Source organism: Quercus robur, chromosome 2, assembly GCF_932294415.1.
Source record: "Quercus robur chromosome 2, dhQueRobu3.1, whole genome shotgun sequence".
In the NCBI taxonomy this organism is placed as follows: Eukaryota; Viridiplantae; Streptophyta; class Magnoliopsida; order Fagales; family Fagaceae; genus Quercus; species Quercus robur.
Genome location: NC_065535.1, coordinates 91,128,420 through 91,151,618, shown reverse-complemented (window position 1 = coordinate 91,151,618; position 23,199 = coordinate 91,128,420). Strand labels below are relative to the sequence as shown.

Genomic DNA, 23,199 nt, shown 5'->3' with positions numbered 1-23,199 from the left:
TTGCAAACACTAAAGTAGACTTTTTAGCTTTGGGGGGCTAAACTAAAGTTTGAATCGGGATAGTTTTCTAAATTGAAGGATAAAATATATACTAAAATTCAATACTAAATTAATACAAGAAAAAATACATCTAATAGCCATTTAATATTAAAAATATATAAACAAAAGAAAGACACGAAATAATTTTTTGCCAATACATTTCAAATCACTCATTTATCAGAACGAAGCTCATTTTTCAAACAAATTTCAAAAATCATCAATAACTGAGAATTTAAAACTTTCACAATAATTTTCCTTTTAATATATATAATGAAAAATTATTACATATTTTAGAAATGTATGGTTTAAAAAAAGTATAATTTCCATGTATAATTTGAACTTATTTTCAAAAAAATTTATAATTTGAATGGCATAATTGTGATTTTTTTTAATTTTATCTGTGCATATGCACAGGGCTATACACTAGTATATAATTAGACCCAAAGTTAAGAGAAAATTCAATTAGATTCTAAATTAGATTCCAATTGTTATCTAATTTTGTAACACGTGTCCTATTTAGGTTTTTTTTAATTTTTTTTCCTAGGTGAGTTAACACTGTGCAAAAAACAAAGAGTCTAATATAAATAAACCTTTAAAAATCCAATAAAAAAAAAAGTAAACTCATTCGTATATCCAAAAAAAAAACTAAAATGAAAAATAATGAGAGAGAGAGAGGGTAAAACTCATCTATGACTTAAAAAATGTTTAACTCTTACACTGTGCATAACTTGAACTCATATATAAGTGTAATTGTGATTTTTTTTATTTGTACCGTGCAAATACATGAGTTATAGACTAGTTTACTTTAATACCTGAAAATTTATTTATTTGCGGTCAATGAGTAAATTTTAAACTTGTTGACAACCCAAATATTTCAAAAACCAAGTGTTAGGGACATATTTTTATGTAATTGGCATATTCTTTGACAAAACGCATTTTAATTGTATTTGGGTAAATCTAAGTAGGTTCAAGATGATCATTACAAGTGGTTAAATTGAAGACATGAAGATTACTTAAGAACTGCTCAAGAAAAGTGCAATTTGCAAGTCTCGATACCTCCTCGATAGAAGCTCGATCTGTCGGGATTCATTAAAGCTTGATAGATGTCTCGATCTATTGAGCTTACGTGATTTAGATTATAACCAAGTAAAGTCTCTTGTACCAACATTAAAAATCTTATTGGTGCTTCTTTGTGAAGCTGCTGCAAATCAACTATAACAATCAAAGGGTTGCTGTAGAGTTAGTTACGTACTTGGATTCGTGCAAAGGAGTAAGCTGCATATTGGGATCCGCGCATTAAATTGGTTAGTCACGTACTAGGAGCCATGCATCGAAAGGAGAAATTGTCACTACAGAACAAGTCCAATTGGGTATTGGGGTAAGGGTTCAACTTTAGGTTGGTATAAGGTACTGGATTCCTTTACTTGTAACCGCTTGTTATGATAATAGTGGAATTTCGGGAGTGGTGACCTGAAAATCACCCAGTGGGATTTTTGCCATTTAGGTTTTTCCCATTCGTAAACAAATCACCGTGTCAATTTATTTTCCGCTCATACTTAGTTTAATTGGTGATTTGTTTATGCTACCACGTATTTGCATGATTAATTAACTTAATCAATTAACTTGGCTAAATTAATTTGTTAATTTATCACAAGGGGTCAATTCGTTTTTGGCCTATCACCAAGATCAAACAAAACATCCCAATGTCTTCGTACAGTTCAAGATGAGTAAGAGGAATCCAGGGACAACTCCACATTAGGTATAGGGTGGTCATAGGAATATCTTGACCTGGGAAAAATAATAATTATAATATATAAGTTCTAAAAAAAATTAGGATTTTTTTAACCTTAAAAAAATTTGTGACCACCCTAAAAGTTTTTACATCTAACATAATTACACTTTGGTCAAAGTTTGACAACAAACTTGATTGTAAACTAATGTTATGTTGGAAGTTTTGAGAGAGAGGAGAGTAGAAGGAAAGAAAGTAGTGGAGAAGAGAGTAGAGGGGAATGGTTATCCTCCACCTTATTTGGATTTTTAAAAATTAAGTAAGGGGGAAGGGAATAATTAATCTTTTCATTTGTAATTTTGTAGTAAGGGCAAATTTGGTAATTCATTAGGTCAAGCATTTTTATACTTCACTCTTCCTCTAAATCTCTCCAATTTGGGGGGAATTAAAAATGAGGGGTTAAAAGTAGTTCAAACCCCTCCAAAACCTTCGCCCTCATTCCTTAAAAACATCCAAATAAGGTAATTTAATTACTCTCCCTTCCTCGACTCTACTCCCCCTCCCTCTCCCAACATCCAAACATAGCATAAGGGTATGTTTGGTTGGGTGGATTTGAGGGAGGATGGAAAAAAAAAGAGTGAAAAATAGAAGAGAAAATGAGTGGAAAAGGTGTTCGGTTGAGAGGGGGAGGGGGAAAGAAAAGTGGTGGGGCCCATAAATTTTCTCTCCTCCCCCTTCAAAATACAATCTCTCCAAATTGGAGAGAAAATTGGAGTGAAAAGTGGGAAAAATATTTGGACAAAATTGCTCCCACCTCTTTTAACATTTTTTTTTTAACACTAGCTTTTTGTTTTTGTTTTCTTTTTTCTTTCTTTGGTTTTGTCAGGTGGTGGGTTCTCCTTCTTTTCCTTCTTTTTATTTATTTATTTTTTTTTTTAGGAAAACACTTTTGGATGATTGCTTATACTATTTTTTGAAATGTCCACTTTCATCTATACACAATTTTTAAAAAAAAGTATAATGTATTACTTTTTGTTTTATTTAAGAGGAATATGATGGTAAATTTATAAAAACCTTATTTTCAACCAAACCAAAAATTTTTTCATCCCTCCACTTTTCCATCCTTTCAACCAGACACAAATGAGGAAAACTAAAAACTTTTCTATCCTCCCTTTATTTTCTATCCTTTCACTTTTTCATCCTTCCAACTAAACGGACCCTAAGGCTATAACTACACTCAATATTTTTTTTTATTAGATATGAATTTTGAAAAATCTTCTATTAAATTAAATTTTCTTCTTATATCCTCCATATTAGCAAAATTTCAAGAAAATCAAAGATCAATAGCTATGTCATCAAAAAATTTTAAATTTTGAGGGTGAAGAGACAACATTGTACTTAGTGGCTAAACTCAAAGAACATGCAGAGAGAGAGAGAGAGAGAGAGAGAGCAGTTGGTGGTTCTCAACAAAAAAAAATAGTAATTTTGTTTATTATAATTGATAGTTACAACGAGAAATGAAGAATTTAAAAACCCTGAATAATTTGGAAACATTAAAAAAAAAAAAAAAAAAAAAAAAAAAAAAAAAAAAAAACCCAACTAGTAGAAAAAAAAAATTGAAGGTAAATAAAAGATTTTTTTTTAATTATAATTTAATGGTTATTATAGGAAAAGAGTGATTTGAACACTGAATATCTTAGAAACACAAAAAAAGTATCAACTAGTAAAAATAATAATAATAATTAAAGAAGAAAAGAAAGGGGAAAATCTGCTATGATGCTGCCATGACTTCCCAAGAGGGTTAATTAATTGCAAAAGCTTTTCTTAATGTACAGATATATCAAGCTTTTAATTTTTGTTGTAAAGAAGATTCAGTTTTTTCTTAGATCATTAACATTCAGTATCTAAAAAATTTCTCATTTTATCATTTCAAAGACTATTTTATTTATTATACCATACTATTTTACAATACACCAAACATTTCAACTTTTATTTTACTATACAATACATTAAAATAATATATCTACACAATAAGATAATATAATCCAATACCCAAATAAAAATCCAAAACCCAATCAAAAAAAAAAATATATATATATATATATATATATATATTTGATACCGTAACTCAATGGTAAAATTTTTTAGAATTGAAAGTGCTAAGTAATGCAAGATTTATGGGGTTTGATGTCAAATTTGAGCATATTTGAAGTTTTCGCATGCTGGATACTGATGCTATTATGATTAAGAAAAATCTACCCATAAGTATCAATAGGCAAAGCATTACTCCAACCACTTCCACATTTTCTTAAGCGTGTAGGAGGTTCCTCAATTGAATTCAAGAACTTAAATGTATTTACCAACAATTTTAATCTGTCCCTTTTTAAAAAATAGGCAATTAATTGCAAATATGTGATTCATTAAACATTGCCAATGCAACCACATATGAGGATATCATTCCGTTTAGCAAGCGTATTGGGATAGTGCTGCTCCCTGGTCAAATCAATGTGTTTGCATGTTGATTGTTGGCCATCTAATTAGAATGTGCTTCGTAACGAGTTTATTTTAATTTTTAAATAATATTACATATATTTTCACCTATTTCTTACTAAACAACCTCTAAATGTTGGCGGGCTCCATGAAATTTTGGTAAAAAGTGATCTTGGTTTTAACAAAAGCCAAAACCCATTTATTTTGTCTTTAACAAAAGCCAAGTATTTTGGCTTTCCAGCACGTCAACTTTTGTTTTTTGGGACAAGGCAGCAGACAAATTTTCAACCAAATCCGTTGGTGGGACCATGACAGGGGAAAGAGACAAAGACCAATTCGGTAATGCAATAGGATTAACAAAATGGAGTTGGTCTAAAAGAACAAATACCAATAAAGCAAAACTAAAATAAGACTGCAATAAATAAATAAAAAGTAAAAATACTGCTAATGGGTTAACATCTTTCTGTATTTTTGAAATTGACTCACTTGGGTTATATTTTTCTGTATTTTTTTTATATAATAAGAAAAAAAAATTTAAACTTTAAATGTTTCTAATAAAAATATAGAAAGATGTTTACAAATTGAGTTATAAGGTTTTTAACCACTAATGCTAAATCTTTACAACTAGATAAATTAGAGAGATTGAAAGCAGGTAGTGTTTGGGTATTTTATTGGGATTTTCAACATATATAATCATTATATTTTAGAGAGATCAAGTGAGCTTTTTAATGACCCACAATATTTTAACACAGTTGTGGTCAAACATGCAATTCTTATTATTCTTAATTGATTTTATTAATGATCTAGCACAATTACAATATTTTGCAAAGTTCTATATAGAGATCTATTTGGTCACACTATGTTAGGGACAATGGAAAAGGGAAGAACAAAAGACAAAAGATTTGAGGGGTGTAGATAGGGAGAGAGGAGAGAGAAGGGTTGAGAGGAAGGTAGAGGCAGATAGGAGAGAGACAGATATGTGAGAGGATAGAGAAAAAAGTCTAATAAATAATTAAGAGGAGAGAGAAAAATAATAAAAAATTATTATTTTTGGTTTAGCATCTGTGTTTGTACTATTTCAAATTTGGAATGGTATTGTTCATCTATACTAATTTTTTTTAGCATTTAGAACATATGCTGTGAGAGGTTTTTAAGTCTTGGTGTGCCAAATGTCAAATGTTTGGCATTTGGCACCTGATACTAGTACTCTTAATAGATGGTTTTGATTGAGTAAATGGGAAGTTGAGAAATAAAATAAAAAGAAAAAACAAACATTAATTGCAAAAGGAAGGGGTAGAAAAGAAAGGAAAAAAAAGTGTTGTCTGCCATGGCACTATAAGAGGAGGCTTTTTTTTTTTTTTTAGTTTCAACCTATGTTTTGTTTTGTGCTCTTGATGAATTTTTTATTATTTATCATTAAATTAAAATAAGATATTTTACCGGCTGAATTAATTAGAACCCATAAGATTAATTGCAAAAACTTTTCTTTTCCAAAAATCATATAGACTCCATTATTAATAAAGGAAAGGAGGATGCTTGGAGGTTCACAGGTTTTTATGGGGAACCTGTAACACACTTGAGACATGAATCTTGGTCGAAACTTAGACAGTTAAATTCTCACTTTAATCTTCCTTGGCTTTGTGCAGGTGATTTCAATGAGATTCTGAGAAGTAATGAGAAGCATGGTGGAAGTAGCCGGTCACAATCTCAAATGCAACTTTTTCGAGATGTGGTTGATGAATGTAGCTTCCTTGATCTTGGGTTTGTTGGTCCACAATTCACATGGAGTAAACACTTTGCAGCGGGTCACTCGATGTGGGAAAGGCTTGATCGAGGTCTAGCCAATTATGAGTGGCTTACTAGATTTGCAGGGGCACGGGTTCACCATTTTCATTCGGACTCCTCGAATCATCGTCCTATTTTGATTGTCCTAGTAGGACTGGAGGTGGATAGAAAGAAGAAACTCTTCAGATTTGAGGAGATGTGGCTTTCCGATAAGGGCTGTGCTGAAACAGTAGAATCAGTGTGGCGGTCTCAGAATTTTGATCACTCAAATTTTCGGGTTATGGCCAAAATAGAGAAGTGTGGAGTAGAACTACTGAAGTGGAGTCGTGAGCACTTTGGGAGTGTGAAAAAGGAGTTGCAGCTGAAACGTAATATGCTAGCCAAAGCTGAGATAGAAGCCATGCAATCTGGACGTAATGAATGTGTTAGACAACTGAAGCTAGAGATAGACACGTTGATGGACAAGGAGAATAGGATGTGGCTACAGCGGTCTAAAACTCATTGGGCTGTTCAAGGGGATCGTAACTCACACTATTTTCACTCTAGAGCCACAAAACGATACCGTAAAAACTATATTCACAGATTGAGGAGGCCAGATGGACAATGGAGCTCTTCCAATGAAGAGGTGGTTGGTATCCTTCTTAAATACTATACTGAGCTGTATACTTCGGCAGCACCTATTGATCCCCAAGAAACGTTGCTCTCTATTCACACTTTGGTCAGTGCCCAAATGAATGAAAAGTTGTCAGCAGAATTTAAAGCATGGGAAGTTCATGCGGCAGTAAAGCAGATGGCTCCTCTGAAGGCGCCTGGCCCAGATGGAATGCCTCCAGTCTTTTTTCAAAAATTTTGGCCTTTGATTGGCAATGAGGTAACTGACTCTGTCCTACATCTACTCAACACAGCCACCCTCCCACCCCACTTGAATCATACTTTTATCTCCCTAATCCCTAAAGTTCAAAATTTGGAGTTGGTATCAGAATTTCAGCCTATTAGCCTATGCAACGTATTATATAAAATTTTCTCTAAAGTATTGGCTAATAGGTTGAAGAAAATTTTACCTACACTTATTACTGAACATCAGAGTGCTTTTACAAAGAGTCGCCTTATTTCTGATAATATTTTAGTTGCTTTTGAAAGTCTTCATAGCATGCAGAATCATAAATCCGGTAAAGAAGGCTATATGGCAGTAAAGTTAGATATGAGCAAAGCTTATGACCGAGTGGAGTGGTCCTTTCTAGAGGCTGTCATGCGAAGAATGGGTTTTACAGAAAGGTGGATACAATTGATGATGGTGGGAGTAACATCGGTATCTTACTCTATTTTGGTGAATGGGGAACCTAAAGGCCTGATCAAACCATCCTGAGGAATCAGACAAGGAGATCCTCTCTCTCCTTTCTTATTTTTGTTGTGTACCGAAGGGTTGCATGGTCTTATCTCCCAAGCAGCAAGACAAGGAGATTTAACTAGTTATTCCCTTTGCAGAAACGGCCCCAAACTAACCCATTTGTTCTTTGCAGATGATAGCTTGTTGTTTTGCAGATCCACTCCTCAGGAATGTGAGAAAGTTTTGGAGATCCTGGATACTTACAGCAAATGCTCTGGGCAACATATAAATAAGAGTAAAACCACAATCTTCTTTAGCAAGTCTACCACTTCGGAGAGGAAGCAACATATTAAGGAGGCCCTTGATGTTCCTGAAATTAGAAGTTATGAGAAATATTTAGGGCTGCCATCTCTAATTGGTCGAAGGAAGAGAGCAAGTTTCGACTATATAAAGGAAAGAGTATGGAGGAAATTGCAAGGGTGGGAGGAGAAATTGCTTTCACAAGCTGGGAGGGAAATTCTCATTAAAGCTGTCGTTCAAGCCATTCCTACCTATACGATGAGTTGTTTTAAATTACCGGTAGGGCTTTGCAATGAGCTTGAAAGTCTTGTTAGAAAATTCTGGTGGGGACAAAGGGGTGATCGAAGAAAGATACATTGGGTGAAATGGAGTACCATGTGTAAACCAAAGGGGGAAGGAGGTATGGGCTTTAAAGATTTAGCTTTGTTTAATGATGCACTTTTGGCGAAACAAGCTTGGCGGCTGCTGCATAATGACCGGTCACTATTTTACCGGGTTTTTAAAGCAAAATTTTTTCCGCATTGTTCAATCTTGGAAGCCTCAGACTCTGTCAAGGGGTCTTACGCTTGGCGAAGTATTTTGCATGGAAGAGAAGTGCTGAAGAATGGAGCAAGATGGCGAGTGGGTAATGGAGAGGATATTAGCATTTGGGGTACTGCCTAGCTTCCATCCACCTCTGACCCAAAAGTTACTAACCCCATGGGAATTGATTTCCCAGAAATCAAAGTCAGCACTTTGATCAATTCACATACACGAAGCTGGGATGTGGATTTACTGAAGGCTTTATTTAGACCAGAGGAGGCGCAGCTGATCAGCAGCATTCCACTTGGAAGTGCCACAGCCAGAGATAAGGTGATTTGGCCTCATACTCAATCTGGGATATACACAGTAAAGTCAGGCTATTACTTCCTTTCCCGAGACCAAGATTTGTTGGATGGTGGAGCTTCTACTCCTACCCCTCCAAAGAAGCTTTGGAAATTTATTTGGAGCATGTCAATCCCAAGTAAGGTCCGGAATTTCTTGTGGAGGGCAGCAAAGAATCCTATACCAGTCAAGACCAGCTTAGTTCAGAGGAAGGTATTGACAGAGGAGACTTGTGATCAGTGCAAAATGCAACCCGAGAATGTTTTACATGCTCTGTGGTCGTGTTCTTGCCTTGATGAGGTGTGGATGTCCGATCAAGTTTGGAGTTTCAGGGACACAAGGACTTTCTCAAATTTCCAGCACCTCATACTTCACGTTATTGAAGCAAACATGGACCTGGAAGTGTTTTCCATGGTGGTGTGGTCCTTGTGGCATAGACGGAATCAAGTTAGAGTTGGTAAGGCTGTTCTTCCACTCGGGCAGACCTTAGCTCGGGTTCAGCAGCAATTGCAGGACTATTACCGAGCCCAACCAGTGAAATCAACCCCACCACAGACTACTCCTCACTCAAATACTCGGTGGACCCCTCCCTCTGGTGCCACATTGAAAGTAAATTATGATGGAGCAGTTTTTCGTGAAACTAATGAAGCCGGACTAGGTGCTGTTATCAGGAACAGTGCAGGCCGAGTGTTAGCATCCAATGTTGAAAGGGTTACCCTTCCTCAGACAGTGGCAGAGGTGGAAGCAGCAGCAGCTCGACGGGCCATTCTCCTTGCGAAGGAGCTGAATCTTAGCTCCATTACTCTAGAAGGTGATTCGGAGATCATTAACCGTGCCTTTCAAGACGCAGAGCAGTCCTTTGCTACTTTTGGTAACCTTATTGAGGAAATAAAACTTCATGCAGACTCTTTTCTTAATTGTAATTTTTCTTATGTTAAGCGAAAAGGGAACTCTGTCGCTCACAGCTTTGCTAGACATGCGAAACATGTTAGCGGTTTATTTGTTTGGAGGGAGGAAGTTCCCCCACCCATTGTATCTGTTCTTTTAGCCGATTATGGCTGAGGTTTTCTATTAATGAAATTCAGTTTCTTTCTCAAAAAAAAAAAAAAAAAAAAAAAAAAAAAAAAAAAAAAAAAGCTCTTAATTTTGGATATAAAGAAGATTAAGTTTTTGAATTTTAAAATCTCTAATGAACAAATGCATCTAGGATCTTGCGATTAAGAAAAAGCTACGAAGGTTTCTTTTGATATATCAATAGGCAAAGCATGAGTCTCACGACTCCCACCACTCCCACGGTTTCTTGAGCGTTATATCTTGGTATGTTAAGAGGTTTCTCAAATTGAATTCACTCACAAAACTGAATTTACCAAGAATTTTATCGATAAAAAAACAAAATTTGACCATCTTAATTTTATCTGTTGTAGTCAATTCCATATTTTCCATACCTGCACATCTCTCTTGCCCTGGAAACAGGTAACAGAAATTTCTGTCAATTTTACAGTCCACTCTCAGATTCCATGTGTCTGCTACCTTTAAAGTTGTTCTCTGTCATGATGTTCCTTCCACAATTAATTGGCCATTTGTTCCTTGTCATGTTGCTTGAAGGTGTCGTGTGATACTGATAGCCACTTTATTTATTTATTTTTTTATGGGAATAGCCACTTTATTTTTACTTTGCTTTCGTTGACGAGAGTGGAATCTTGGGACATCCTGGAAAAACTTACAACAATTATAATTTCAGCCTGAATTTCCAGTCATAGAAGATCAATTCTTGACTTTGAAGTGAAGAAATTTCTTGTGTACAATGTAGCACGGCGCTAACCAATTGCCTATTATTGATGAATTTTGAATTTTTTTTTCTTTTATTTAAATATGAAATTTAATAATTATAATAAGTATGAATAGATATTTATTTATTATAATGGTGATGGTATATGAAATTATATATATTAGCATTAAAAATCTATTATGCAATTTGTATATGAAATTATATATAGAACTATTTAAAGAAAATATGATTAATTTTTAAAAAAATGATTTACTAAGATTCTTGTGGGGCTAGAGAATTTGTGGTTCCGGCCCACTTTCCATTAGGGCCCAAGGCCCGCGCCGAGGAGAGTAGTTGCTGAGGACAAATAGCGAAAGTCCAAATGGCCTAGAGATGCAGCCAAGGATGACCCTGTCCTCAGCATCCCAAGGCCTAAAAGGGAAGAACGACACGTCAGCAAAGGCAACCTTCAAAGCGCTCTCAGAAGAAAAGGCGAGTAGAATGAGACTTGCACGGGGGTACAGTGTGGGAGTGGTTCAAGGAAAAGACGTTACCTCCACATTGAATGCGCCAACAAACGTCCTAGCCACATTGATGGGAAAAGACCTCTGAATAGTGTGGCTTCGGTTATTGCAACTAACAGAAAGTGGGGGGAGGCGGCTGATGGGACAGGCACTTGAGTAGTTATCTGCCTGATCGACAGATGAAAGGTTATGATCAATTGAGAAGAGCTATATAATGTAAGGATTCATGCGCCAAAGGGGGGCTAGGAGGATGGTACCCAGAAAGTGAAAGAAATAATAAGAACATTAAGCTCAATGGACAAGGTCCATGGATAAACTTAGTTCACCTCTGTGCATCCACCATGAACACCATGACTAACCACTACCCAGTGACCAAGGCCTAGCCTTTCAGTCCACTCTCTACAAATTTTATTGTTTGGGCCTTTAACGTACGAACCCAATACCAGTTTGAGATCGTTACAAATCGAGTCCTTACAATTGGTGCCGTCTGTGGGAAAGGCTTGTGCGTTAGCACAGGCGGCAGTTAGTCATGGTGGGATCAAGCCCTTGTCGACGAGGGTCCCTCAAAAGAAATAGTTTTGGCGATGGGGCTAGCTAGGCGGAAGCCTTTCCATCATTTCCAGCAGTTGTTGCCCTAACTCAGCTCCTACTCGGGGCTACCCTTCGAAGTGCAAGTGGTACGGACAGTTCTAGGGACTTCCAACATCAAATCAATGCCCCATACCTTTGTCAAGGGGCTAACCCTCGAGTCGTTTAAGAAAATCTAAGTTTTGGACAGAACCAAGGTATTGCATGGTCCTCGAACTCAAACCTATGGGGAAACCAACTACTTAAAGAAAAAATCTAAGTTTTGGACATAACCAAGGTCTTGCATGGTTCTCGGACTCAAACCTATAGGGAAACCAACTACTTAAAGAAAAAATCTAAGTTTTGGACAAAACCAAGGTCTTGCATGGTCCTCAGACTCAAACTTATGGGGAAACCAACTACTTAAAGAAAAAATCTAAGTTTTGGACAGAACCAAGGTATTGTATGGTCCTCGGACTCAAACCTATGGAGAAACCAACTACTTAAAGAAAAAAATCTAAGTTTTGGACAGAATCAAGGTCTTGCATGGTCCTCGAACTCAAACCTATGGGAAAACCGACTATTTAAAGAAAAAATCTAAGTTTTGGACAGAACCAAGGTATTGCATGGTTCTTAGACTCAAACCTATAGGGAAACCAACAACTTTAAGCAAAAACTCTAAATTTTGGACAGAACCAAGGTATTGCATGGTCCTTAAAGAAAAAATAAGTTTTTGACAGAATCAAGGTCTTGCATGGTCCTCGGACTCAAACCTATGGGGAAACCAACTACTTAAAGAAAATCTGAGTTTTGGACAGAACCAAGGTCTTGCATGGTCCTTAGACTCAAACCTATTGGAAAACCAACTACTTAAAGAAAATCTGAGTTTTGGACAAAACCAAGGTCTTGCATGGTCCTCGAACTCAAACCTATGGGAAAACCAACTACTTAAAGAAAATCTGAGTTTTGGACAGAACCAAGGTCTTGCATGGTCCTCTAACTCAAACCTATAGGGAAACCAACTACTTTAAGCAAAAACTCTAAGTTTTGGACAGAACCAAGGTATTGTATGGTCCTCGGACTCAAACCTATGGGGAAACCAACTACTTTAAGAAAATCTGAGTTTTGGACAGAACCAAGGTCTTGCATGGTCTTCGAACTCAAACCTATGGGAAAACCAACTACTTAAAGAAAATCTGAGTTTTGGACAGAACCAAGGTCTTGCATGGTCCTCGGACTTAAACCTATGGGGAAACCAACTACTTAAAGAAAAAATCTAAGTTTTGGACAAAACCAAGGTCTTGCATGGTCCTCGGACTCAAACCTATGGGGAAACCAACTACTTAAAGAAAATCTGAGTTTTGGACAGAACCAAGGTCTTGCATGGTCCTCGGACTCAAACCTATGGGGAAACCAACTACTTAAAGAAAAAATAATTTTTTGACAGAATCAAGGTCTTGCATGGTCCTCGGACTCAAACCTATGGAGAAACCAACTACTTTAAGAAAATCTGAGTTTTGGACAAAACCAAGGTCTTGCATGGTCCTCGGACTCAAACCTATGGGGAAACCAACTACTTAAAGAAAAAATTTAAGTTTTGGACAGAACCATGGTCTTGCATAGTCCTCAGACTCAAACCTATGGGGAAACCAACTACTTAAAGAAAAAATCTAAGTTTTAGACAGAACCAAGGTCTTGCATGGTCCTCGGACTCAAACCTATGGAAAAACCAACTACTTAAAGAAAATCTGAGTTTTGGACAGAACCAAGGTCTTGCATGGTCCTCGGACTCAAACCTATGGGGAAACCAACTACTTTAAGCAAAAACTCTAAGTTTTGGACAGAACCAAGGTATTGCATGGTCCTCGGACTCAAATCTATGGGGAAACCAACTACTTTAAGAAAATCTGAGTTTTGGACAGAACCAAGGTCTTGCATGGTCCTCGGACTCAAACCTATAGGGAAACCAACTACTTAAAGAAAATCTGAGTTTTGGACAGAACTAAAGTCTTGCATGGTCCTCGGACTCAAACCTATGGGGAAACCAACTACTTTAAGCAAAAACTCTAAGTTTTGGACAGAACCAAGGTATTGCATAGTCCTCGGACTCAAACCTATGGGGAAACCAACTACTTAAAGAAAATCTGAGTTTTGGACAGAACCAAGGTCTTGCATGGTCCTCGAACTCAAACCTATGGGGAAGCTAGATACTCCAAGAAAATCTAAGTATCAGGCCCGGCCTAACAACACACATGGCACCTCGGATGATGCCTTTAGTTCCCCAGAAGTATGTTCCGATACAAGTTCAACGCCCCATGGGCGCGGGTAAGTTAGAATTCCGAAATGTGATCCCAAATATATCATATGCACAACCATTCATACATGTTAAGATAACTAGTTCAAAAACCATGAGATTCGCAACAATAGTAAATATCGGCAAGGGCAACGAACATGTAATTTAAAGGAAAAAGGAAGAAAAGAATTTCATACATATGGTCAAAGAGTTTAATTACAAGCAAACTCTAAAGTCCTCAAAACAAAAGGGAAACTAATTAACAGTTAAACTAGAAACAAATACAAAAGTTGGTCAGGGCTTCTACTTCTTCAATTTCGTTTTGGCCACATCCTGGGAAGGCTAAGCGGGATTAGCCTCGGGGCCCTGGGAGAAATCCCCTTCCTGGGAAGGCTGAGCAAGATTAGCCTTGGTGCCCTTGGGGACATCAGCAAGGGGAATGGCCTGAAGGGGCTGAACAAAGATGGCCGGCTCCTCGGCACCAGAGATCTGAGCACTGACTGTAGACTTGGCAGCCTCTTGAGGCATCTCAGGATTCAGACCTCCAGGTGCTTCTGTGGCCTCATGAGGCTCTCCTCCCTCAGTCGACTCGCCAGGAATTTCAATGATCTGAGCAGCTTTTGACAGAGCAGCCTCAGTCTCCTGTGGAACGCTCATAGTCTCAGAGCTGGCGGAGGCGGTCTCACGGATGGCGGAAGGATAAAATACGCTCTCCGCCTTCCACAAGTCGGACGAAGCCTCCACTCCAGCTCGTTTGAGGGCCTCGTCCCAAACCTGGGAGCAGTATAGCCTGCATACACCAGGGATTTGAGCTTTAAGGAGGGCCTGGGTTTCAGCCACTCCCGCCTAGTAACCCTCCTCCTCGGCCTTGTCCTTAGCAGTTTCGGCCTCAGTCCTGACAAACTCAGCCTCTGTCTTGGCCCTCACGGCTTCATCCCTGGCAAATTCTGCCACGCCCTTAGCATTGTCTACCTCGATCAGTTTCTTCTTTAAATCACTGATTTGCTCCTTGGCAATCTCCAATTGCTCCTTGGCAGCAAGTAGGCGTCTCGTCTGTTCCTCGGCCTGTTTTTGGGCACTAGTCAAACCTGCCTCGGCACTATCCCTGGCTCTGGTTGCCTCCTTTAAGTCCTCCCTGGCCTTCGCGAGGTCAGCCTCAGAAGTTTTGAGGGTTCGCGCAGCATCTATACGTTTATTGCGCTCAAGCTCGGCGGTCTTACTCTGCCCCTTAACTTCTTCCTCCATCCTATAGGTGGCCTGGATAGCCTGCCAATTGAGACAAACACATTATGAATGAGAATCTAGGAGCAAGAATCGACGGAGTCTTAGATTTTAGGAGCCTTACCATACCCAGGTACTTCTTCACGTTGAGGAAAACCTCCTACATCCTCATATTCTTCAACTCTTCCATATCAGTAGGAAGCAGCAGGGCCCTCTCTAACGCGTCAGCTACATAACCGCCTTCGCCGTCTCCAAGGTTCCTCATGGATACGTCTTCCAGTAATGGCTCCCCGTGGAGCATTGAGGCAAGAAGCCAAGCACTCGGCACGGATTGGGCATCGATCCCTTTCCCCTGGCCTTGATGCCCGATCTTTAACTGTTTTTGAGCTCGCGGGGCTTCGTCCCCCTCCTGAGAGGATTAGGATTTCCCCCCATCCATTGGTTCCTTACCCTTGGGACTCCTCTTTCTCTTTGGGTCAGTGGGCTCAAGCCGAGGAGGCAGAGCTGATTGAGGAGGAGCAGGAAGTTTGGGGCGGGGAGATTGTGGCTACGACTTGGAAGAGGAAGACCTAGTCTGGACAAGCTGGGGTTGGGGTGGGGGAGTTGGAACACTGGATTGCGGCTTTCCCTGTGCACCCTTCCCCGGCTAACTCTCAATGAGGTCGAATAAGCTGGTCAGGGGCTTTCTCTTAAGACCCATCTCGGCTCGAGAGGATGTTCCTACTAACAACAGTTTCGTTTCAGACAAGTCAGGGTCATCCAGATCACCAGGAGGATCCTCGGATGGGTCAGCTTGGTCAAATACTTCAAATCCCTCTTCGGACAGACCCAAATCACCTTCGTCCTCCGCTACTTGGTGAGACGAGAAAGAGCCCGCCAACGGGATGCCCTCCGGGACAGGAGATCTTTCAGAGATCAAAAACCCGTGCTTGACTACAGTGATTTTCGGAAGCCGAGGATCGTTAGCTCTAATCACGTGCTTTGGGTCGGCAAATGACTTCTGGATAGGATCGTACCCTAAGATTTTGTGAGCAGCTCTGACTTGACCATCCTCGTCATTTACAAAAACCGCCGCTTGAAGAACAGTCTCCAAATCCACCCGATTGACCAGATGAAAGTGTCAGTGAAAGGCGTGTGGATCTACAAAAGAAAGGCATGTACATGGTTAGTAACTGAACTACATAAAATTAAGACGGCGCCAAAAGAATGGCCCCCTCCTACTCTCTACACCCCACCTGGTTCTCCCTCCACAATTGGGCAAGGAAGGCCATCGTGCCACTCCCCAGATACAATAAGAAAGTCCTTGTTCAACCCTTTGTTGGACTCGGGGAGGCACTGGATTAGCCGAACCCTATCGTCTCTTGTCTTCATGTAGTAGGATTTGCCCCTCAAATTTTGGAGATTGTAGCACCAATTTACGTCATGATGGGTTAGTCTTAGCCCCATTTTTTCGTTTAAGGCATCCACACAACCCAGAATCCTAAACATATTAGCAGCGCACTGGGTGGGAGCTAATCGGAAATGCCTAAGGTAACTCCTCATTACCGACCCCATGGGGATTCTCATACCCCCCTCTATGAAGGCGTGAAGGGGAATTACCACCTCGCCCGTCCTTCTCTTAAGATGCCACCCCCCCCCCTCCTTGCAGTACCTCAAACTTACGTTGGGGGGTATCCTATAGTCGGCGATGAACTTTTCCATCGCCTCTTCGATCTCAACCAACTTTTTCAATTTAACCACCTCTAGGAACTACTAAACAAACTCAGAGGGTGACGGGAGAAAGAGAGGAGCAAGAGAAAAATGAACCCAGAATAGAAAAAGCACGAGTTAGTGAGAGCAGAAAACTTACAGAAAGGAGGAAAGGTTCCCCGGACAGGCTTTTTATGCTGGGGATAGACTTGAATTTGGATGAAAGTCTGACTGAACCCAGGATATGTACGCTAGAACTCTTAAGTTCGAAAATGAAGAGACAAATCAGTTCTAAAAATTATTTATACCTCCCATCGAAAGTGACTGCACGAATTTTCCCGCCCATAAAGGTAAAGAAATCTCAACCGTTAGATTACCATCGCGCCGTTGAACGTGGGAAGCACAGAGCCGCCCGCATTTAATGAAGACACGTTTCACCTTCCAAGGCTCCAAGAACGTGTCTCGGGTAGACGAAGAGTCTCTAGAACTGATAGATGACAAGGATTGACAAGCTTTGACAGAGGCTTGATGTCATCAAAACCCTCCTCTCCGTCCGAGGATCCGGACAGCAGGATTTTGAGGGGCTATTGTGGGGCCAGAGAATTTGTGGTCCCGGCCCACTTTCCATTAGGGCCCAAGGCCCACGCCGAGGAGAGTAGTTGCCGAGGACAAGTAGCGAAAGTCCAAATGGCCTAGAGATGCAGCCGAGGATGACTAAAAGGGAAGAACGACACGTCATCAAAGGCAACCTCCAAAGCGCTCCCAGAAGAAAAGGCGAGTAGAATGGGACTCGCACGAGGGTACAGTATGGGAATGGTTCAAGGAAAAGACGTTACCTTCGCATTGAATGCGCCAACAAACGTCCTAGCCACATTGATGGGAAAAGACCCCTGAATAGTGTGGCTTCAGTTATTGCAACTAACAGAAAGTGGGGAGAGGCGGCTGATGGGACAGGCACTCGAGTAGTTATCTGTCTGATTGACAGATGGAAGGTCAGGATCAACTGAGAAGGGCTATATAATGTAAGGATTCATGCGCCAAAGGGGGGCTAGGAGGATGGTACCTAGAAAGTGAAAGGAATAATAAGAACATTAAGCTCAATGGACAAGGTCCATGGACAAACTTAGTTCACCTCTGTGCATCCATCATAAACACCATGACTAACCACTGCCCGATGACCAAGGCCTAGCCTTTCAGCCCACTCTCTACAAATTTTATTGTTTGGGCCTTTAACGTACGAACCCAATACCAGTTTGGGATCGTTACAAATCGAGTCCTTACAATTCTAATTGAGAGTTTAAATATAAAATAAAATTTTAATTCAATTGAAAACATTTATTGAAATAATGTTTAAATTTGTGACATCTCAAAAACTTATGTGGCATAATATTATGAGGTTAACTAAAAATCAAACGTCTTTGTTTTTATATAAAATAGCCGCTAACCCACGCAATATGTGAAAATATATAAATATTATATAATGAGATGTAATATATAAAAATTAACAATTATTTCAAGAATTATCTTTTTTTTTTTTGTTTAATAAAAGATTTCTACAAGTATTTTGTATCTTTTTATCTCTACAAATATATCATACTATTATTTTTTGTATGTTTGATTAATATTTTTTTAAGGTGAACCATATTCTTCTAATTTTTGTTGTAGTATATTATATTTGCCTAATATACAACTAAACTTTATAAGTTTCAAATTTATTATTCAAATTTCTTATCTCTTAAGAAATAAGGAGTTTATTATTATAATAAAAAAAAACTTATCACAAAATTACAATGTTATCTTAACAAAAATTAAAATGAAACCAAATGAATAAAAGATAGACTTTATAATAATTTATTACTCAAAAAATTGGTAGACATATTCAAATTCATAACCATGTAGATCGTGTTTTGATATAAACTCAAATTCCTATATCCAAAAAAACTAAGTATTAACCCAAACCAAAATTCAACCAATGCTACAAAAGGAAGAGAGCAAACTTTTGGGCCGTTTGATAACGTTGTTCTAGTAATGTTATTTGTATTTTTTGGAAATATGTGTGGGTAAAAAAGTGTGTAAAAATGTGTGTAATATTGTTTAAAAATTGAAAACATGTATTTAAACACATATACCAAAATACATATTAAAAAAAAGAAAACACAATACCAAAATACATATTAAAAAAAAAAACCCTCAACCTTAATCAAAGTTATAAGAAAGAACAAAAATCTATTGAGAGAGAGAGAGTACTCACATTTTTTTTTGTAGGAAAAATATGAATTGAATGAGAGAAATGACATTAAATTTTTATTTTTTATTTTTTATACAAGATAAAAAATCTACTCTACCTTAACATAAAAGTACAAATATATCACGCTTTTAATTTTTGTTTTAAAGAAAATTCAGTTTTTTCTTTTAAAAATTAAAAATAAAAATAAAACCTACGAATATTAAATTTGGTGGGCTCCATGAAATTTTGCTAAAAAGTGATTTTGGCATTCACAAAAGCCAATTATTTTGGCTTTACAGCACGTCAACTTTTGTTTTTTGGACAGGGCAGCAGACAAATTTTCAACCAAATCCGTAGGTAGGACCATCATAGGGGAAATAAACAAAGATCAATTCGGTAATAAAAACTTGAGTTACAAAAAAAAAAATCTTACAACCATTATAATTTATCTCATGTCATGTTCCATATATTTCTCGTGTTTTTCCCTCTATTTTCTTCGTCCACATTGACGAGACTAGAATTTTGGTACATTCTACTTTTGGTAAAGTGGAAAAAATTTATATTATGTTCACACATAGGGTGGAATAACCATGTTGCATACCCATCATGAATATGATACTTCTGAAATGATTTTGTATTAATAAGTTGTACCAATGAAACAGCAAGATCGACTATCCTATTCTAAAGAACCTTCTCTGTCTCTCTTGTGCACACACATTACGCTAATGGAAAGGCCATACATTTTCCTCCTGCTGGCTTTTCTGTTAATGCAGCCATGCGTACTTCAGTTGTCCCAATCTTCCAACAACTTTACGGATCAATTAGCTCTCATTGCCTTCAAATCCCAAATCACTTTTAGCCCAAACGATTCTGTCTTTGCTGGTGGTAACTGGTCCACAACAACAAACTTCTGTGAGTGGTTTGGGGTCTCTTGCAGCCGACGCAGACAAAGAGTCACAGCCTTGAACCTTTCCTACGTGGGTCTCCACGGCACCATTTCCCCTCATATTGCCAACCTCTCCTTCCTAGTCTCACTTGATCTTAAAAGCAACAGCTTCAGTGGTTTTCTGCCACATGAGATTAGTCATCTACACCGCTTGAGGGCACTCGTATTATCAAACAACTTATTGGAAGGTATTATCCCTCCAACTATACATAATTGCCAGAAGCTTGAAATTATATATCTTAGTTACAACAATTTTAGTGGTGGCATACCTAAAGAATTGGGCATGTTACCCAAACTTCGAGATTTAGATCTTAATGGAATCGGTCTAAGTGGTACAATTCCATTGTCCCTCAGCAATATGTCGTCATTAGAGATCTTGACTTTGGAAGATAATAGCCTTACTGGTCCATTTCCTTTTGTCATCTTTAACTTCTCTTTTCTAACGGCTATTGGTCTTACACAAAATCACTTCTCAGGAACCCTTCCAATGAATCTTTGCACCCAATGTCCTAATCTTCTAGGACTGTCTATTTCCCAAAATGAATTCAGCGGTAAGCTCACCTCACAGTTTAATAACTGTACAGAGCTTTCTATCTTATCTCTGTCATACAATAAGTTTGATGGAAGTATTCCAAAAGGTTTTGGGAGTTTAGCAAAGCTTGAAGTGCTATATCTTGGAAGTAACAACTTAACTGGAAATATACCTCCTATCATAAGCAACTTGTCGATGTTACAAGAGTTTGGCATCGAAACAAACAACGTGAAAGGAGGCATTCCAAGTGATTTATGGCGTCTACAAAATTTGAAATTTTTGGGATTTCAACAGAATGATCTCACTGGGACAATACCCCAAAATATTTTCAACATTACCTCTCTACAAGAGCTTAGCTTGGCTAAAAATTCCTTGTCTGGAAATCTTCCATTAGATACTTGGATCTCTTGCCCTAATCTTGAAATTCTAGGACTATATTTGAACAAAATTAGTGGTCATATCCCATCATATCTTTCAAATTTTTCCAGCCTCTTCGAAGTAGATTTTGGTTTTAACTTTCTCTCTGGACATATACCCAGAAATCTTGGGAACTTAAAAAATCTAAAAAGGCTTTATCTAGCTGGAAATCAGCTGACAGCAGAGCCTGGACATCAAGAGCATAGTTTCCTTTTATCTTTAACTAATTGCAGATTTTTGGAGGTGCTAGATTTATCCGGCAATCCCTTGAATATTACAATTCCGGATGCCATTGGAAATTTTTCACTTTCACTTAAAGCCTTTGATGCAAGTGAAAACCAAATAAAGGGTCAAATTCCAATGGGAATTGGTTCCTTGAAAAACTTGTACTCACTTGATTTGTCGGGTAACAGTTTGACCAGAAACATACCGTCCACATTGGGGGGATTGGAGAGATTGCAAAGATTTTTTCTTGAAGAGAACTTGATTGAAGGATCCATTCCAGAACAACTTTGTCAATTAAAGAACTTGGGAGAATTGTTGTTCTCTATGAATAGTCTCTCAAGATCCATCCCGAATTGCATTGGAAACCTCAGTCTTTTGCAAAAATTCAACATAAGTTATAACAGACTCACATCATCAATCCCATTTAATTTGTGGAGTCTTCAAAACCTGTTATTCTTGGATTTATCATCGAATTTCCTCAACGGAAGTTTGTCTTCGAGCATGACAAAATTGCGCACTATTGTAGTCATGGACTTATCCTGTAACCAAATTACTGGAAAGATTCCCAGTATCATTGGTGCTTTTGAGAGCCTAAGTTATCTAAACATGTCAAAGAACTCATTCCAAGGAAACATTCCACAATCTTTTGGACAATTGAGGGGAATGGATCAGTTGGATCTCTCAAACAATAATCTCTTCGGTGCTATTCCAAAATCTCTTGAGACACTTCCATATCTCAAGTATTTGAATTTGTCCTTCAATAAGCTATCGGGAGAGATTCCATCCACCGGACCTTTTGCAAACTTCACTGCAGAATCATTTTTAGGTAATGAAGCACTTTGTGGGAATCCAATTTTTGGAGTTCCACCTTGTACAAGTCCAAATTCTCTTGGATCAAGGGTGAAACAAGTTTTGCTCAAATATATTGTTCCTGCCATTGCATCAATTATAATCTTTGCAGCATTGGTCATAATGCGAAGAAGACATCCACAATGTAACATGTAGATTCCAGGTTTGCCTATCACATTGCCTACAATGGATCATAGAATGATATCATATCAAGAGCTTTCTCGTGGAACAAACAACTTTTGTGAGAGCAACTTGCTTGGAACAGGAGGTTTTGGTTTTGTGTACAAAGGAATACTATCTGATGGGACTATCATTGCTGTCAAAGTTCTAAACCTACAATTGGAGGGTGCTTTCAAAAGTTTTGATACTGAATGCAAAGTGTTAAGGGCAATCCGACATAGGAATCTTGTCAAAGTCATTAGTACATGCTCCAACCTTGAGTTTAGAGCTTTAGTGCTTCAATACATGTCAAATGGTACCCTTGAAAAGTGGTTATACTCTCATAATAACTGCTTGAATCTTGTCCAAAGAGTGAGCATTATGTTTGATGTTGCATCAGCGTTGGAATATCTCCACAATGGTCAATCAGAAGCTGTGGTGCATTGTGATTTGAAGCCTTCCAATATTCTTTTGGACGGGGACATGGTTGCACATGTTAGTGACTTTGGCATTGCAAAAATTTTAGCCCTAAACAAGGACGCAATGCAAATTAAAACTCTCGGTACACTTGGCTACATCCCACCAGGTACATGAATTCACCTTTGTTTATATATTTAATTACTAGGCTAATTTTGTACATATCTTTAGTAGATACAATCTTAAATATTAACAATTTGTTTGGTAGTTCGTAGCTCAGTTTTGTAATTGCATTTGATACATATGAACATATACTTTAAAATATAGTGTGACTGGTTCAATGGATAATTAATTACTCCCTCTGTCCCACTTTGTTTGTCCTATTTAAAAAGTCAAACTTTTTAAAGGAACGTCATTTATTGTCTTGTCTATCTTTTAAAAATGTATAAGTTTCCAAAACTACCCTTAAAAAAATTAATCAAAAAATTGAATTAGTAAATTAATAGGGGTATAATAGGAACATTAGTAAATTAATGACTTTTATTTTTAGAAACAGGACAATATTTTGGGACATCTCAAAATGGAATAGAAGACAAACAAAGTGAGACGGAGGGAGTAATTACTTGTTAGTCTCTCTTATGTAAGGGTTACTAGTGTTAATTTATTCTACAAAATTATTATTTTAAGAAAGTAAATAAATAATTTGTATTATGGCCATTTGTTATATGAGCCATGCTCACTAATCAAATATGAATTTGTTCAATAAAATAATTTAGTGTGAGTTTCAATATTGGACTTGTTGAACTACGGTAATGTTCAGCTTGCCTTACA

General features: G+C 37.9%; 1 protein-coding gene across 1 annotated transcript in view; it reads left to right on the top strand.

Moving 5' to 3' along the window:
* Positions 1-23,199, top strand: part of LOC126715773 (LRR receptor-like serine/threonine-protein kinase EFR) — a 138,896-nt gene that overhangs the window by 59,140 nt on the left and 56,557 nt on the right. The window lies entirely within an intron of this gene.